We start from the raw sequence: 18655 nt of genomic DNA, 5'->3' as shown, positions 1-18655 counted from the left end.
TTACAAGATTTTTATTTTGTATTATTGACTTATAGAGGAGTCAAATAATAAAATAACAATTATATATATATATATATATATATATATATATATATATATATATAAACAAATAAAGAAAATTGAGTACAAGAAGTACTACTCGACCCAATAAGTATTTGTATATGACAATGTATCCATTCCCCGTGATGTATAATAGTTGTAATGTTCTTTGTAATAGAACCAACGGATAGGCAAAATAAATAAAAAATCCCAAAACGAAAAAATGATCGTGGTTTGCTGTACAGTAGTTGTTTCTATCGGCACCATCCAGCTGTTGTTTTACTTAATTTGATAATCATTAATTCAGGCACGCACATTACCCGAAACTGCACGTTCCAACCCACTTAATAAATACTACATTAAACTGAATTGCCATTTTGTGCACGAGAAACTTCGATTTGGACTGTAGCATCTTACTTCATATTCGGTTCTCTACCTTGATTCTATATATTCCGGCCCAGGATTGATAAACCAATCTCCATTTGCTAGCTGTCAGCTAGCTACATTCATGTTTGCCTAGTGGTGGTGTTTGCATGGTTGCAGTTTATAGTTGATAAGAGATTTTTTTATCAAAAATATGAATCCAAGTTTGAAGAAGGGGGAGTCCTCCACACAACAGGAGAATTTTTTCAATCACATTGTTTGAGTTCTTAGAATATGGCGTGTTTGGATTTTTGGGGTTAATGAGTTCAGGAAGTAATAATTCCCCTGTATAGGCCTATTTTATACCTTTTTCTATATCTATTATAAGGCTATTACTTTCTGTACCTTCCAAGTTGTTTCCTGTACCTTCTTTATGGCTTCTTGGTTAATCTGAAACGTGAAATTACACTAATGCACCCTTTTTTTGGCTTCCAGAATGAGCAATACGGAAAGGTAAAAAAGATTCCGGAAAGGATGCAAGAAGCAACTTGGAGTGCAGGAAGTACAGCCCTTAAAGCCAGACCTTATTGGGTCTTAAAGGAAGAAATGCCCATAACCATTGATGAACAAGGTTCATATTGGGTGGTTGATGCTGAATTGCTGACTTGAATACTTGTTCAAGGATATGGCCAATAAAGATTACATGTTCTGGTGACTTTCTAAGGTGGTCTGCGCCAATTCAATGAACTCGACCGAGTCACCCGTTTAATGTAACTCGGCGCTATTTAAAACTCGAGTGCATAACTGTATCAAGTGTGCTTTGTTTTCTTCGTTCCCTCTTCTGAGTCTCATATTCTCTAATTGCCTGCGAATGAATTCACCCCTTGAAGCCCCTCTTCGCAATTAGGTACTCATTTTATCTCTTCTTCCCTTTAACTTAAATTTTGTAACACGTATATATGTGCAAATCATCTCGAAATATCGCCACTCATTTTCTTGTATACACATACACTAAGGCTAACAAATGTTCATCCATCTTTTTTATCAATCATCAATCGTCTAGTTCAATGTGTGTCTATGTGCGACTGTATGTGTGTATAATAATGCTAATGATATCATAATTCATAAGATACCGAGAAAGAACCTTTTAAATTATTTTGGTTCTGACTTGTGATCTCATGTGGACTTGTGCTCAATATATGTATCATCATACTCATAATTCATAGGATACCGAGAAAGAACCTTTTAAATTATTTTGGTTGTGACTTGTGATCTCATGTGGGGTTGCTCAATATATGTATCATCATACTTTTTATTTTCTGGTTTCCTTGATTTCATTTAATTTTCCTTAGTTATATACGTCTGAGAGTCTGTTTGTTGTATAGTTAATTATTTAATCTCCTTGCACGCTCTCTCGGCTTTGATTATGAACTTACATTACATATGTAAGAGGATATGGGGTTTGTAATCTTATAGTTGGTTGGTAATCAAAATTCTTCGGGTTCATGTCATTTTTTCACAAAGGGTATTTTTTCCCCCTGCTAAGATCGCATACACATGATGGTTGGTTATCATATTCTGAAGCTGTGTCAACCTGTGAATAATCTTGTATTCGAGAAGGAGTAGGATAGGCAAATTGAATTTGCTTTTCCAGCAAATACAAGTGATAGGGTTTTATGAGTGCTTTTGGTAGCCAATAAATGGTTTTAATTTTAGCTAGGTTCTAATTGCCTTGGCGCAGAAATTACTGATCACTGGATTTTATTTTTTTTATATAGGCAATTACTGATCATGAATAATTCCTAAATTCTGATCAATGAAAAATTGTTTCCCAAAAGTTGCTTCTTTATTACTTGTATTCTAATCATGTGCTGTACCTGAATGATTAAGGTTGTTTTATTGAAATTTACTCCTTTCACACTCTCATCTCTCACTTGATATGCTTACTATTTATATTCAAATTTCCACACTTTACTAGTTTCAACTCTTTCTGTACAGTAATAAAATCCTGATCTTGTATGCTGCCTTTCAAATCTGCCAGTGTGTTGTTAGAGGTTTTTTATTTCTTAATACTCGAAAAGCAGTGCATATAGTTGATGGATATTGTTTTGAGTTTTAAGAAAAGGTGTTGTCTAATATTTTATTAGATAGCTAAATATGCATACATATATGGGGTTGAAAATTTAAAAAAGCAAACGAAGGGATTAAATAGTTTCAATACATGCATACTACTGAGAATCAAATCTGAATTCCTTCAATAAGTATGATGCCTTGCAAAAATGCCGGCAAGGAAAGTTTGAAATGGCCGGTGTGTGACTAATGGAACTCCCTGTCCATGTTCTAACTCATTTGTGAAGCATGTTCTTGAGCATGTTATCTAATCTACATTTTCTTTTTATTATTTGTAGTGTTGATTGAGTTTTAGCTACAAGTTTACCAGCCTATGCTGCTAGGGAGATGAAATCAATTGGCAAGGATTATGACAAAATTATGGAGCATGCATCTAATCGGAAGCTAATTCCTCCAAGTTCTCCTGATAAAAGCAACATAGCTGGAGCCCCAAAGTCAAATCCTCGAATTGGTTTTGAATACGAGGTGGAAGTTCCTTCCATGATAAAAGAATCAAAACGGCTTACACTTCTAATGAATCCTGCTGATTCAGAACTTGTACATAAAGAAGTGGAGGATAATGTAGCTACTTTGAATAACTCATGGAGTGATACTGATGGAAAAAGTTTTCTCCTTGGTTTGTTTATCTTTTTGGGAAGAATTTTGTGCAGATAAAAAGATTTTTAGAGAACAAAGGGATGGAGGAAATACTGTCATTTTACTATGGGAAGTTTTATAAGTCTGATGAATATCGTAGATGGTCAGACTGCATGAAAATTAAAGGGAGAAAATGTATAACAGGACACACTTTTTCTGGTCGGAAGCAATGTGAACTTTGTCTCGCTTAACTCTCCATGTCTCTGAAGAATTTAAAGATGTTTTGAACAGGTATTCAACCTTGCTTTCTCTAAGAGTCCCCTGTCTTCAGTGTTGTTTATGAACTACAATATGTATGTTTCAGCTACCTGATTATTAGCTTAGCTTATGTACATGCATTCTATGATGCCATATTCTTGTATTCTCCTGTATTAATTTTCTGGTTTAGTCTTTTGTAAATTGCCAGGTGGATTTATTCCCTTACAATTTTAAAGAAAGCCTTCATTTGATGCCGTTCTTGGTGTTGTGTTTTTTTTTTTTCTTTTTTTACTGAATAATAAATTTGTTAAGGATAATCTGGTTTATACTGTACATGTGTGTGTGCACTTACATGTATTGACCATTTAGAATAGAAGCCATCAGCAATAAGGGCCTTACTTAGTGGCAGCAGTACTTGTTCATTAGATAGGCTTTACAAAAGAACTCTATATAATGGGATATCCTGACATAGTTCTGGCTGCAGTACTTGTCCTAATGTATGTGTGTGCGCGCTCACATTTGTATGACATGATCAGGAAGAACATCAGTTTTTAACCTCATCATCATATGTATGCATTAGGCATCAAATCGGTTCTTTTAATATGGGTTATCTAGTTTGCATTTCCCTAATCTGATTAATCATTATTACTTAAAAACTTCACTAAGTTACCAAGGATTTTATTACTTATTTACTTATTATTTAGACCTTTATTGTCAATGAAATCTTATTCCCTTCAGTCCTCCTCACTTTTCTCATTAATCAGGTTTCCAAGTCATATTAGAAGGTGAGACTTTCTCTAGAAGAATATGTCTCTTCTTTGAAGTCTAGTGTTGGACTTGGTGTTCTTGTGGAAGCTGTAGGCATTGGTAAGGGGAAGGAAGACCTTAAGCTTGCAGTAGAAGAAACTAAAGTTGGTGGCTGCAATGAGGAAGAGGCAGAGAAGGGATCCTACAAGGTTCATGACAAACTAGAAGAGATATATCCTGATGACGAACAGGTTAACGATGCTGTCATCGAAATCCTTGAAAAAAGGTCAGGTCGGCCCTCCCAATTAGCAATGAATTTAGAGGCCAATCTGAATCAACCAACAACTAATGAAGAACTGAAGCAAGCTCTGAGCAAATTTCGAAGTTTGGCTTATGAAGAAAGCTTCAAGACTTGTTTCGACAGGCCGAATTACAAGAAAGAATTGGCAGAAGCAATTGATGAGCTCATAAAGTTCAAGGATACGATGATCGAGGAAGATAAACATGATCTGGACGCATTCATAGAGATTTTTGACCAAGCATATCCTCTCAGTAAGTAGAAACGTAAGTGCAGAGAGGTGCTTGAGAAGATCGAAAATGATACTAAGGATGACAGATCCAAACTTGAATCCTTGAAAATGAAGACAATTGATCTGAAATCCAAATATGTCAAGCTCAAGCCGTCTCTTGCAAATTTAGAGAAAGAAGAGAAGGATTTAGAAGAACAACTAAAAACAATTCAGGATAAGCTTGTGACTGTTCGAAAGCAAAAAGATGAAACTATTGCAGCTAAAGCAAAAGTGATCAAAACTCAGGAAGAAACTCTTGCAGCTGCGAAAATTATTGCTGCACCTTTAGTAGAACAATTACAGAAAGAGATCTCTCCAAGAAAATCAGGCCTAGTTATTTGCAGACCCCAAAGTTTTGATCAAGAAGCACAACAAAATGAGACTTGTCTACCTGCCTTGAACATTTTTGCTTGAGCAAATTACACTCGCATCCCCTGAGGGCTAGCGCTTATTACACTCAACCTCACTCCTTTTTTTTTTATCATATACAAGACTCCATTGTATTTTTACCATCCATTACACTGTGCCCCTGTTTACGCTGGAATTTGGTAAACAACCGCTAGTCTAAGTTAATTGCTTGCGAGATCAACTAGTGAATCTCAGGAGCATGTCACTTGTGTATTTTGCGTTTAAATGTAAAGCTTTTGAATGTTCATCATTGCAACAAACATTTACTAGTTCGAAATTTGCAGAAAGGAAAATTGTTTAACAGAAATCGAAATGCTGGAAGTAACTAGGCAAGGAAAGGAAAATTGCAGAATGTAAAGGAGCAGTGAGTTCACTCGATCGAATGAATCATTTAAAAGACAGGAATTCTAAAGTGAAATGAAAAATGCATTGCATTCGAAATGTAAAGTTTACAGAAAACTTAAAATGGTTCACAAACATACATTCTCCTTGTGTACTCGTTTCTCTCTGCGCTGGGTACTTTGAGTATCTAAGGATTTTGTAGAAATGATTTGCGACCCTGAAATCTGACTAAAAAACTGCTATATATAGATTTTCGAAAATAAACTGCCCTAACGGTCGAACGCTATCCTAACGCCAAGTGTCCTGCTACGTACACCTTGCATAACCGCTTCCTAGAACGGTTATCCACATTACTCGAGATCGAACTGATTTGGTGAAGATTTGTTCAGAAATTACGCTAAGTCCAGAACTCTTGCTGCCTCGACTTCGACTCGTCCATACACCAGTTCGAATTGCCCAATAGCTCGAAGTCCTCTTTCTTGTCTTAGCTTTGTACTTCGTAAATACTTCTTTGAACCTGGGAATTCCTTCTTAAAGATTCTCCTCTCTTTTCGATTCGAGCAGGTCCTGACCAGACTCTTGCTCTGTAATATGCTTCGAAACTCGAGACGACATCTAATGCATACTTAGAGCATATTTTAGCTCGTCGAAAATATGGGCTAACAAATTGCCCCCAAAAAATGTCCGCTTCGATTCGAGATCGAAGGAAGATGAGAAGTTGACATTTTTTTCTCTTCTTTTACCAGCTTTCCTGAAACGGCGACATGATGGCACGTTTAATGGTAACCGTCGCCTCGATCTCCCACTACCCATCATTAATTCCACCTTTCTAGGCAGAGTGGGACACGTGTCACGCTGGGGAGTCAAAAGGGAAATCTGATGTGATTGATTTCTGACCCTTGATTCTTATTATATTATTTTCCTTTTTTTAAAGTGAAACCTCCATAAATAGCGCCAAAAAACCTCAGAGAAACCCCTTTAGCTTCTTTGCTTCCGAAACCCCGAAACCTTTCTTCCTCTTTGCTTCTGAAACCCTTCTTCTTTGCTGATTCGTATCCATTATCTCCGGCGAGGCTTCCTTATTCTCAGATAACAACTTGCTACTCCTTTCATCATCAAACTCACCGAATCTCTGAGCTTTGCCATTGTTCTTCGTGAACCCAAGCTCTCACTCACTGATTCTATCAGTTACAAAACCCTTCGTAAGAATCATCCTCTCTCAGATTTTACAATGTCGCAAGGACAAGCAGTTCCGTTTGCTGGGAAATGGCACCGTTTTACAGTCAGGAACGACGGAGAGAAGGTGGTTCCAGAACCACAAGGTGACGCCGAACACACAGAAATCTGGGAATCGGAGGTGATGATCCCTTTCGCAGTAGAAAGGACAGTTTATGCTTTCGGTGGACCTCTGCCAGACCAAGAGTCACTTTCGAGTTCAATGAACAAGGTATTTCCCTGCTATCCAACTTGCGAACCCAGGATTTTTGATAGTGAGCCTTACAACTTTAATTGTTTAAGCAAACCCAACAAACTCTTTCGATCCGCCCCGTCAATAGCCCATAGGGATTACCTACCTTGGATTGATAGAGTCGAACAAGCATATGAGGATTTCTGGAAGACATATGGCATATTTGACTTGATACAATTCTCTCGATTTGGTCCTGAATATCGACCAGAAATGCTGATAGCAGCTATGCATTTTTTCGAGTCTTCTACCAACACCTTTCAATTTAAATGTGGTATGATGACCCCTACTCTCTTAGATGTAGCTGCCCTCACAGGCCTTAGGCCTAGCGGAGAAACGTATGATCCCACTAAATCTAGTGATAATATCAAGCTAGTATATAAGGAGAACACCTTTTCCAAATATATAGCTGAACACAAAGGATCGGTCGAAGAGGAAGTCTCTGATGAAGAGCATGTAGCCTTCCTGACCCTATGGCTATCTCACTATGTCTTTTGCACAAAATCCTTGCAAGTAGCCAAAAGATTCATTCCAATGGCAATACAAATTCATGAAGGTCAGAACTTTGGATTTGGACGCCTCTTGTTAGCAGTGCTATATGAATCACTTGGAGAGGTATGTGATGACCTGAAGAAATCGAAGGATGGGTCTTCCTTCTTAGTATCTGGGCCTATGTGGCTTCTCCAGTTGTGGCTTAATGCCACTTTCGAACAAGAAATGGGATTAATAATCCCACAAGATTATGCTGAAGAAGTTGCCAATCGCTCGATCGAAGGCCAGAGAGCACTTCGATTAACACCCAAGACCTTCGATCAAAATCCACAAAAGCTGTTCCTCAAGTACATGAAGATTTTTCTGAGCTTTGACAAGTTTCTTCCCCAACATGCTCCATTCATTAGTCGAGAGGTCGGCCCGGCCTGGTTCACTGACGATTTTCCTGCTGTCGATCCGGACAATGAAGAAGAAGTGAACGAAATATGGTCATTTTACTTGAATCCACAGATCCTGTCTTGTCGTACAGGTGTTCAATCGAACTATTTAGGCCTGGTTGGATACCAGCCTAATTTGGTTTCGAGACAATTTGGCCTCTCGCAAATCCGTCCTAAAAGCTTGTTCGAAGATCCTAGAGATGTCATAAGAGGGGCCAATCTTTCAGAAAAGACTTTCAAGAAATTTTTGAAGATTTCTCTTGATGAAAACTATAACCTGCATCCTTTTGAGTTCAACCATTCCCACTTCTGCACCATGGGATTTGTTACCTGGTGGGAGAAATATTATTTGGGCCGTTCAGTTGGAGACACTACTATCATGATCTCCAGACTTGAGAGTGGTTTTACACAACCAACGGTCGAGAATATCCGCTCAAACCTTCAAGCTCGAGGTATTCAATTACTTTTGACTTTCTAAATTGATATGTATTCTTGCCTTTTCTAATATTCTTACTTTCAGGCAAAACAATCATGACGAAGAAAAGCGCTGAAACGTCTCGAGCTGATGTGAGACCCAAGAAACCCACTGGGGTAAAAATCCAAGAAGGGAAACAAGAAGAGAAGGTAACTCTTCTGAACTTATCTTTTACTCTTAACGTCTTTGCCTCATATTTCTTTATTTTTTCAGAGTCAAAAGAAAGATGATAGCACTGAGACTACCACGACCTCAAAACGCTCGAAGCGTGTGGTCATCGAATTCGACGAAGAAAAAGATGCAAGTTTTATTTCTAATGTCAATATTATAACTCCCTTTCAAGTCTATATTCTGACATTTCTTTACCCTCATAACACAGGAAGAAGAGGAAAGACCTCTTATAAGAAAAAGAAAATCACCTGAGACTTCGACCAAATCTGCTGATCAAACAGAGGCAGGCAATTCCCAGGCTCAAATGCCTAAGAAGAAAAAGAAAGTGAAACAAGTCGAGCCTGAACCTTCTGTGACTGTCGAGGGTGGCGAGCCAGCCAGGAAGAAAAAGAAAAAGACCAAGTCTTCAAAAGAACAAGGTGAGAATCAACCTGTTGACGTCCAACCACCTTCGACTGATGTTGACGGCACTGCAGCAGAAACTACTCCCTCTATTGCTGAGATGGGCAACCCTGTCGAGCAACCGGACTTACCACAAGAACAACCTCCCGTCGAGGTATCATTCTTAATGTAATTTTAATCATAGCTTATACGAAACTATTTGTTAACCTTTTCCATGACAATTCGAATCAGGTACAAAATGTTTCTGTAGAAGAAATACCCTCATGTGCTCGAACCTCTCCTGCTCCTGAGACGGATGCAGTGAATGTTGAGGAACAGGGTGAAGGTCAAGGTATTCGATCCAGCAGTCCTCATGGATCGAGTCAGAAAAGTTCCTCTGAAGAACATTTTTCCGATGAAGAGGCCATACAAGAGGCTGAAGCTGGAGGTTCAGACATTTTCCCGGCGTCTTCGACATCTAAGCTTTCCGCTAGCATAGGGATGACAGAGGATACATTCATTCAAATGCAAGACGAAGACCCTGCTGCAGCCCTTCGACTCCTACTGAACACCAGTCAAGCCAACACTTCGAGTGAAAAAATTCCTGGTGCTTCGTCCTCATCTGATGCTGACATAACCTCTTCAGTACGCCAAGATTGCCTGCTTTTGAAGTTATCAATGGAATACGCACGGGCAGACGTACTTAAATCCATTGAAGAGAACCCCTCTGCTGCTTTTGGACACCTGAATTTCTTGAAGAAATTGCACAACCCCCTTACTTCTGATGAGATTCTAGGCAAAGTTATTCAAATCGAGGCCATCATCGACCAGTTTACAAGTGCCGTGCAGAAAAAACGCGAAAATGACGCCAGACTGGATGCCCAGAAACAGGCACATATCCTTCTGCTCGAGAAAGCCCGAGCAGCTCAACAAGAAGTCGAACGTCTCACCAAAGAGGCAAAAGAAAGGTCTTCTGACGTCAAAGCCTGTGATGATAACATTTCCTCCTGGGAGGCAACTATTACGAATTTACTGTCTCAGGTCGATGATCTAAGGCAGAAAATTGTAACAGAGCAGGCCAAACGCAAGGAACTCCAGGAGAAGGACGCTACCTCGATTCAAAAACTGGTTGCTGAAAAAGGGAGGGAAGGCCTGAAGGCCTTTAGTGCATCTCAAGCGGTAGCAGATGAGGCGAGAGCTATGGAGAGTGCTGACCAGGTCTTGAGCAAAGAGATGGCCACCCTGAAGAAACTATATGAGGACTTAGTCATGCATTAGTAGAACTTATGATTTTTTATTTCGAATTCTGTATTTCGATTCTACTCTTGATGTAATATTGACACATGCCCTTTCGTGGCAATTTTACTGTTATCGCCATTTTTATGTTTCCATTACTTCTGTCTATTCTATGCTTATTTTAACTTCGAGCAATGTTGGTTTATATTTTTTCAAATATTTACCATTTATACTCAAAGTACGTTTCTGAGGGGTTAATTCCTCTAATTCATAAGCACCATTCGAATAGATCTGAATTATTTTAAACGGTCCTTCCCAATTTGGGGACCATTTGCCCAAGGCTCGATCCTTACTATCCATGGGCAGGATAACCTTCCAAACTAAATCTCCAACATTAAAAGTTTTTGACTTCACTTTCTTATTATAAGCTTTAGCAACTCTTTCTTTTTGTTTAGTCAAAACTTCTAATGCTCTTAATCTCTCCTCGTCTAAATCAACTAACTCATCTGACATCATTTTCCAATAATGGTCGATTGGAATGTCCATTTGTTTTTGTACTCTGGCTGATTGCAAATGTATTTCGACCGGAAGTACAGCATCGTGCCCATAAGTCAGTCGAAATGGGGTAGTATTAGTTGATTCCTTAGGAGAATTTCTACATGCCCATAGAACTTGATCTAACGTTTTATTCCAATTTCTTGGCTTTTGGGCAATGTGTTTTTTAATCAAGTTAATTACAATCTTATTGGCTGCTTCGACCTGACCATTTGCTTGCGCGTAATATGGTGTTGAGGTTAATAATCGAAAGCCAGTTTTTTGGGCAAATTCTTTCATTTTTCGTCCAGTAAAAACTGAACCTTGATCAGTGGTAATTGTTTCAGGAATACCAAACCTATAAATGATATAATTTTGAATGAAACTAATTACCGCTTCCTGATCAACATTTGGCAAAGGGACTGCTTCGATCCATTTTGTAAAGTAATCGATACCAACTATAATATAACGCTGGTTCTTAGAAGAGGCAGGCTTGATTTCACCAATTAAGTCCAAAGCCCATCCTCTGAAAGGCCAAGGTTTGATTATGGAGTGTAACTCACTAGCAGGTACATGCTGTATCCCTGCATGCTTTTGGCATTCTTGACAGCCTTTAGCAAATTCTATACAGTCTTTTAACATCGAAGGCCAATACAAACCTTGTCGAAATAAAAGCCATTTCATTTTATGGCCTGCTTGATGTGATCCACAAGCCCCACTGTGAACATGGGAAACTGCCAAGTATGCTTCTGATTCACTTAGACATTTTAGCAACACTCCTTCTGCAGTCTTTTTGAACAAATCATTCCCCACAATCACGTAATTTAAAGCCCTATATTTGATCTTTCGAGCCACATTGCCTATTGGATTTTCCAAATATTCAATAATGGACTTTCTCCAATCATTATCTAACATATTGTCAATGGCCAAAATTTGAATTTTTTCCTGAAGATCATTCATACTTTCATCTTTATTATTTTGTGGTGTACTTGCCCCCACAAGTTTTGGCATTGGCAATTTAGTGCTTAATGGCTCTAGTAACACCAGTTTATCTTTTATTTCGATCAACTGAGTTAGTTTTTCCTTCGACATTTTGTACCCTGAAGCTATTTGGGCTAAATCATTTGCTTCTTGGTTTTCTAGTCGAGGTATATGCTCAATGTTAATGTAATCGAAATGATTCAGAAGAGAACTGGCCATAACAAAATATTTTGCTAAGTGTTCATTAACACATTTGTATTCTTGTGTTAATTGCTTCACTACTAATTCTGAATCACCCCTTATGTTAACATTTCTTGCCCCCAGGCTAATTAAAATTTCAAGGCCTGTAATTAGAGCCTCATACTCAGCCTCATTATTAGAACAAAGCCCTTTGATTTTATATTTGAATTTAGTTGGAACTTTATTGGGGGATATTATTAAAACTCCAATTCCAGTTCCATATTTGTGTTTCGAACCATCGAAATACAAAATCCAAGGCTCTGTATCGACATAGTCTTGCGGCATTTCGATCAATGAGTGATCTACAATAAAATCAGCCACAATTTGACCCTTAACAGATTTCAAAGGCTTGTATGTTAAAGAATATTCTGTTAAGGCTAAAGCCCATTTTCCAATTCTACTGTGTAAAATAGGTTTTGACAACATGTGTTTAATAATATCATAATGAGAATACACATAAACATCAACAGGCTTTATATATTGCTTAAGTTTTGCACAAGAGAAATACAGACAAAGACAAAGTTTTTCTATGGCCGTATATCTAGTTTCTGCATCATTTAGTACACGACTAAGATAATAAATTGCATGTTCTATGCCATCATCATCTTCCTGAGCCAACATGCTACCAATGGTCTTGTCAGACGCAGCAATATACAACTTCATAGTCTTGTTTCGACTAGGAGGCATTAACGCAGGAGGCTTGATCAGATATTCTTTAATTTCATCGAAAGCCTTTTGATGCTCTTCATTCCATTTGAATGGTTCATCTTTCTTGAGTCGAAGTAATGGCGAAAAAATTTGAGCTTTGCCACTTAGATTCGAAATGAATCGCCTCAAGAAGTTGATTTTTCCTAGCAAAGACTGAAGCTGTTTTTTGGTCGAAGGAGGCTTCGTCTCAAAAATAGCCTTTGTCTTATTTTGATTTATCTCAATGCCCTTTTTATGTACCACAAATCCCAGGAAATCTCCTGCACGCACACAAAAAGCACACTTTAATGGATTCATTTTTAATCCATGTTTCCTCATTCGTTCGAAAGATTGCCTAAGATAATCCAAATGGCTATCTTCTGAGGAGGATTTGATGATTATATCATCAATATAAATTTGCATAAATGTGTCAATAAAATCATGAAACATGGAATTCATGGCCCTTTGATAAGTGGCCCCAGCATTTTTCAACCCAAAGGGCATAACCACCCATTCATAAGTGCCTAAAGCACCAGGGCATCGAAATGCTGTTTTCGACACATCATTTTCAGCAATAAATATTTGGTTATAACCAGAATAACCATCTAACATGCTCAAAAATTCGAAACCAGCTGCCGAATCTACCAACATTTCCGCTACTGGCATAGCATATTCATCTTTAGGTGTAGCATTATTTAAATCCCTAAAATCTATGCATACTCTAAGAGTTCCATTCTTTTTAATGACAGGGACTATATTTGCTAACCATTCGACATACCTGGCAGCCCTGATGAATTTACACCTCAGCAGCCTTTCGATCTCTTCCTTAATCTTGGACATGATTTCTGGTGCGAATCTTCTTGGTAGTTGTTTTACTGGTCTTTTTCCCTCCTTAATAGGTAATTTCATTTCGACCATTTCTCTGCTTAACCCAGGCATTTCGTGGTAGTCCCAAGCAAAACAGTCTTTAAACTCTCTAAGAAGAGGCACCAGCTTTTCTTTTAAACTTGAGGTGATATTGGCACTGATATAAGTTGGCCTTTTAATCGAGCCATCTCCAATATCAACCTCTTCCAAAGGATCTTGAGCCTGCATCTTTGGCGCCTCACTTATGGGATTTTTCTCAAAACCCAGCGGCTCATCATCATAAATACAATCCAGTCTTCGATCCTTTGTTTCTTTGTTTTCATGATCTTCGATCTTGGCTTCAACTGCCATATTTTGTTGAGATTCAGCCTCAAAGGCCGTATTTAGTCTATTTTCGGCCATATAAGCCGTAATTCTGGCCCATGCAGTGGCCTCAGTCATATTAATCTTCGTATGTATTCCACCCAGTTGGTGGAATGACTCCATCTTCAGAGGGAACAGCATCAATTTCCTCCCTCTCCCATATAAACCCATAGGTAGGATGGAGTTTGACAGAGTGGACAACATTGTCACTCGATTCGACAACAGCCTCCTTGTCACCACAAGGTGCTATGTTAGCCAACTTTTTGTCAAAGGTTTGTGCAGTAACATTATCGACCTCTGACTTATAGAAGCTTTGATCCGCCTCTATATTTTCCACAATCCCATCCTCCCTCCAGATAATGAGCTTCTGGTGAAGGGTAGATGGCACAGCCCCAACTCCATGAATCCACTCCCTTCCTAATAGCAAGTTAAAATTAGCCTTAGACTGTATCACCAGGAAAAGAGTTGGTCGAACTACACTGCCTACAGCAACATCTACTTGAATGGCTCCCAAAGAATAGCCAGTTTTACCCTCATAATTCGAAAGCACAATGTTGTGGGCAGATAGATCTGTGTCATGTTTCCCGATCTTGTAGAGCATAGATCGAGGCATTAAGTTGACAGCCGCTCCTCCATCAATGAGCACTTTGTTGATTCCAACATTCTCAACTTTTGCCCTGATGAAAAGAGGTTTGAGATGACTTTTCATCTGAAAATCTGGCTTTTCGAAATAAGCTAATTGCTCTTCCACACAGCCATTATTCATAACATAGTAACATACTGGCTTTGGGTCAGCCATATCAAAATGATCGAACTCACTTTCGATCTCAGTAACTTCAGATTGGACATCATATTCAGATGGCAAGATGGATACCACACAGATGACATCGAAATCTGGCTCAGAATCCAGTAGATCCTCATCCTCCATCTTGTCTTCATCCACTGGAGGCAGGAGTCTCTCCTTTACCGGCCTCCTAGATACTTCTTTATACTGGCCCGTTTGTAGATTCTGTTGGGCCAATTTCTTCTGACGCTGGAACCTGCGCCATTGGGTCCTCGTCATAGGATTCTTTCCTTTGTAATTGTTCCTATAAGAGTACCTATTGGCCTCCTGTGGGCCAATTTGCTTCGTTCCACTCGAACCACCTACTTCCATAATCCCTTTGTTGAACCTTATAAGTCCCTGGTGCATCCATTTTTCGACCGGAACTGAACCAGGAGGAGCGAAAGTATTCCTTCGACCAGATTTCTGATTAGTATTCGACTGCACCATAACTCTTTTACCTTTATCGAAACGTTGGTTCTGCTTTGCCCCCTTGTTAACAACTTGGTATTTCTTGAGGCCCTCAGTAGCCTCCTTATCACATACTGCACTGCAGCGAGGGCAGAGCATCACAATCTTGTTTTCGAGTTTGCATCTGTTCAAGAAATCAATTAACTCCTCCTCAGCCTGAGGATACACAACCTTCATTTGTTCGTTGTAATCCTCTTCAGATACGTCCTGAACTTGCACATGGGACACCTCCATTGTTTCGACCATCATTATTTCTTGGGGCTCCGCATAGAGAGTTTCAGCAGCTTTGGATGTTTCAGCATTTGCCTGAACAACCCTTGGTTTCTCACCAAATTTTAGCCTCCCTTCGTCAAGAGCCTTTTGAACCAAATCCCTGAAAAGAACACAACGTGAAGTTTTATGGCCAAGGAAATTATGAAATTTACAATAACCCCTTTTCTTCTGTTGTTCGATTGGGGGTACTTTCAAGCCCTTAGGAACAACAATCTGGCCCTCTGTGACTAATAAATCAAATATTTCATCACATTTAGTTATGTCAAATGTATAAGTTTTAGACACAAATTTATCATTTTTAGGTTCAACAGGGTTTTTTCCATTGGAAGGTCTAAGGAGTTTACAAACATAAGGAGGTCCAGGTTTTAATTCTGCTAAATCAACCTCACTGTCTTCGATATCTTCATAAATAATATCGAACTCCTGGTCACTGTCATTGGTTTCGACATATGCAACCTTTTCCTTCTTATGGAATTTAGAATTTCTAGCCTTTTCGTCCTTCAATCGTTCGAGTTGTCGAACTCTATCAGCCAATTGAGCCATATCCCTTAAATATTGGGTATCTAATTTCTTTCTAATCGAATAGTCTAGGCCACCAGCAGCCATTTCGACTAATTCATGTTCAGGGACTCGGGTGAAACACCTTGCCTTTAAGAGTCTGAATCTGTTCAAATAATCATCAATTGATTCAGGTGCCTTGCGTCGTACGCTGGCTAACTCTTTAAGGCTGATCTTAGACTGTCCCATATAAAATTGGTCATGGAAAATCCTTTCCAATTGGTTCCAATTATGAATGGAATGAGGCGGAAGGGTTGTAAACCATGTAAAAGCATTTTTAGTCAAGGAACTAGGGAAAAATTTCATCCTTAAATTTTCATTATTAGCCAAATCCCCTGCCTCGACCAAATATCTAGCAATGTGTTCGACAGTTGACTCATTTGTCTCTCCTGCAAACTTAGTAAACTTAGGGATTTTCACACCCCTTGGTAATTCTGTCTGTAACACATACTCAGATAATGGAGACACAAAATTAGGCCTGTGTAAGCCTAAGTTCAAACCATTCTGCACCAAAATCGTTTCGACCATTTGGGCCAGGTTATTCTGCCTATCGAAACGGTTTTGTTGAATATTCCCTATTACTTCATCAGCATTTTGGTTTCTATTTACCAATACTATACCAGGGTTTGGTTCGACCTGTTGGACTGGTGGCTCTATGCGTGCCGCTGGTTGTGGTGCTTGAGCCATTTGCATCCCGGGATTGTTAGGCACCTGTATCTCTTGGACAGGCGCCTGTATTTGGATCTGTCGAATTGGTGGTTGTTGTATGGGTGGTGCCCCGAAAAAGTCAGCAATTCGACTTATTTGATTTGTTAACATTTGGTAACTGTCATTTGTATTTTGAATTAAGGGGTTAATAACAGTTCCTATTTGTTGTGTTAACATGTTAACCATATCATGGTTACTTTCATCCATTTGTTGTCTAAGTGACAAAACGGATGTATTGGTTAAATGTTGAGGAATTACCCTACCTTGATTACCCGCTACAGATCCTGATGGAGAGGACATATTAAGATTCTCTATATTTGGTTGAGAGTTTTGCAACCCTGCCATCAAAGATGTAGGCATGCCATATAGAGGGTTTTGAGGCGGTCGAAAGGGACTTCCACTGGGATTCCCTAAACTAGGGTTATTCCATGGGGCAAAAGCAGACGCTGACGTGGTCGAACTTGCCAACGTCATGTTGGTCATGGGAGATGTTACCCCTGTCTGATTCATAACCGTCGAACTTATCGTGCCAACAGTTTGGTCAGGAATTGCTCCTATGCCAGAATTTATATTGGCATTACTGACAGAGGTCTGCGTTGGTTGCCCCTCCATATTTGGAAGGTCATTGTTTCGATTACTTGGGGGTGGTCTAGCCATCCTTGTACGAGTTTTGAATTCTGTTAAGTGTGGAACAGATTTCCCACTTCTTAAATGCATACAAAATCAAAACAATTAAGAATGCAATAAACCAACTGCACTAAACAACTTTAATAATAATTTAAAACTAAAACACACAATTGACCAGTCCCACCGGGCGTGCCAATTTGTTTACGCTGGAATTTGGTAAACAACCGCTAGTCTAAGTTAATTGCTTGCGAGATCAACTAGTGAATCTCAGGAGCATGTCACTTGTGTATTTTGCGTTTAAATGTAAAGCTTTTGAATGTTCATCATTGCAACAAACATTTACTAGTTCGAAATTTGCAGAAAGGAAAATTGTTTAACAGAAATCGAAATGCTGGAAGTAACTAGGCAAGGAAAGGAAAATTGCAGAATGTAAAGGAGCAGTGAGTTCACTCGATCGAATGAATCATTTAAAAGACAGGAATTCTAAAGTGAAATGAAAAATGCATTGCATTCGAAATGTAAAGTTTACAGAAAACTTAAAATGGTTCACAAACATACATTCTCCTTGTGTACTCGTTTCTCTCTGCGCTGGGTACTTTGAGTATCTAAGGATTTTGTAGAAATGATTTGCGACCCTGAAATCTGACTAAAAAACTGCTATATATAGATTTTCGAAAATAAACTGCCCTAACGGTCGAACGCTATCCTAACGCCAAGTGTCCTGCTACGTACACCTTGCATAACCGCTTCCTAGAACGGTTATCCACATTACTCGAGATCGAACTGATTTGGTGAAGATTTGTTCAGAAATTACGCTAAGTCCAGAACTCTTGCTGCCTCGACTTCGACTCGTCCATACACCAGTTCGAATTGCCCAATAGCTCGAAGTCCTCTTTCTTGTCTTAGCTTTGTACTTCGTAAATACTTCTTTGAACCTGGGAATTCCTTCTTAAAGATTCTCCTCTCTTTTCGATTCGAGCAGGTCCTGACCAGACTCTTGCTCTGTAATATGCTTCGAAACTCGAGACGACATCTAATGCATACTTAGAGCATATTTTAGCTCGTCGAAAATATGGGCTAACAGCCCCCTAACCCACTAACACTATCAACCTTAACAAGAACTAGACATGTGATTTGTAGCGGGTGCCAAGTTAGGTGACTGTACATGACATGCAACGAGAGCACCAGTCGAGGGTGAGGTCGCTGCGGCACTGGAAGAGGCTGTAGATGGTGTCGGAGGAGGCGAGGACGGTGAATTTGTTGTGGTTGTGGTTGGCAAAGGCGACAGAGTTGACGAGGGATGTGAGGAGCGAGTTGACGGTGTTTTCGTAGGTGAAATCAGCGTGAACTAGGACTGCAAGTAGACTTGCACGAGAGTGATAGGGATTCTTAAGACATTTCACAAAAATCAATAGGTTCAGGAGAGACAAAAAA

At 39.1% G+C, this 18655-nt stretch overlaps 1 long non-coding RNA gene across 2 annotated transcripts; it reads left to right on the top strand.

Annotated features, from left to right (window-relative positions):
- The first annotated feature begins 432 nt into the window (after positions 1 to 432).
- On the top strand, positions 433 to 5335 carry LOC121172883 (uncharacterized). 2 transcript variants are annotated; one of them, XR_005886653.1, is made up of 4 exons: positions 433 to 735; positions 898 to 1309; positions 2811 to 3399; positions 4131 to 5335. It is a non-coding gene; the product is annotated as an uncharacterized lncRNA (long non-coding RNA). The 2 variants fall into 2 exon arrangements; XR_005886652.1 differs by having other exon boundaries at positions 433 to 1309.
- The last annotated feature ends 13320 nt before the right edge of the window (positions 5336 to 18655 follow it).

The sequence above is a fragment of the Glycine max genome, chromosome 10 (assembly GCF_000004515.6).
Source record: "Glycine max cultivar Williams 82 chromosome 10, Glycine_max_v4.0, whole genome shotgun sequence".
Classification (NCBI taxonomy): domain Eukaryota; kingdom Viridiplantae; phylum Streptophyta; class Magnoliopsida; order Fabales; family Fabaceae; genus Glycine; species Glycine max.
Note: the sequence above shows the minus strand (reverse complement) of the source record. Positions and strands in the feature narration are given on the sequence as shown.